Genomic DNA, 1,298 nt, shown 5'->3' on the forward strand with positions numbered 1-1,298 from the left:
GGAAGGAAGGAAGGAAGGAAGGAAGGAAGGAAGGAAGGAAGGAAGGAAGGAAGGAAGGAAGGAAGCAAGCCAGCCAGCCAGCCAGCCTGAGCTGGAACGGGTGCTGCCGGACTGGAGAATGCCAGTGTCCGTGGAATCATCCAGATGCTGGACTGCTGGACACTCAGATACACGAAGCTAGGCCTATCCCTTTCCACTTGCTTTGCCACCTTGACAGGCCACCACTCACCAACAGATGCTTCACTGCTTTACCTAGCATGGGGACATTGTGCTTTCTTCCTCTCCTTCCCACCTTGTATCCAGGAGGGCCGAGGCGAAGCTCTTTCTAGATGAGGAGACAGATGGGAGGGGAAGGAAAATAGGAGGATATGAATATGAATGAGCAAGTTAGCACTTGCTTCCATCGGCAACCGATCCCCAAATCTCTGCCCTGATCTCTAAAACAACTTTGCTTATAGGGGCTCTAGGCCACCAACAGTTGAACACCTTGCACCCACTCTTTCTCCTGCACCTGTTGAGGTCCTGTGTCAATCTGCCTTTCTGGGCGTGCCCAGTGCATCCTTTACCCTTCAGTAGCCCCAGTAGTGGCCATCATCATACCTTTGGAAGCTAGGGTTCCACAGTGAGACCTGCAGCCCAGTCCTAAGTGCCCCGCAGACTGCTGTGTAAGAGGATCCCATGGATAGTCACTTGCATTTGGGCCCCACACCTTCTCACCCTCGGCAGGGCTACCTTCACTTTCCAGGAGGAATGCTACCGCTCCATCTTCTTGTTAGATGCTCTTCTTCTGGGTCCTTCCAACTTTACCTCCTCAGAGGACCTGGATCTCATGCTGGGTCTGTGCCCCTTCTCTGTGATTACAGACCCATCACTGCCAGGTCCAGTGGGTGATGACTTAAGAGACTTACCCACTGAGAATATGGCTCTCTCTTAACAGGCCTGTGCAGCACCAGCTCAGAACACAGGCAGGAGGAGGCACTAAAGGAGAACTTCCAAAGGGGCAACCCACTCACTCGTGTTTGTGAAAGCTACTTAAGACACAGATGCGAGTCTCCAGAATCACTGTCAGGTGTGACTTTACAGGCAGCAACTATAACTGAACAGTGAAGTCTACACAGAACCATCTGACACTCCAGTCTGGGAGACAGCTTCATCTGCACTACAGATGGGACATCAGGCACCACACAAAAACAATCACAACAAGTGTGTATGGCTTGCTTTTATTTTTTATTATAAAAACACATACAAGAGTTTTAAGAAATGATGAATATAAGACAAATCAGAATCACAGTGAGTTA

The sequence above is a fragment of the Mus pahari genome, chromosome 11 (assembly GCF_900095145.1).
Source record: "Mus pahari chromosome 11, PAHARI_EIJ_v1.1, whole genome shotgun sequence".
Lineage (NCBI taxonomy): Eukaryota > Metazoa > Chordata > Mammalia > Rodentia > Muridae > Mus > Mus pahari.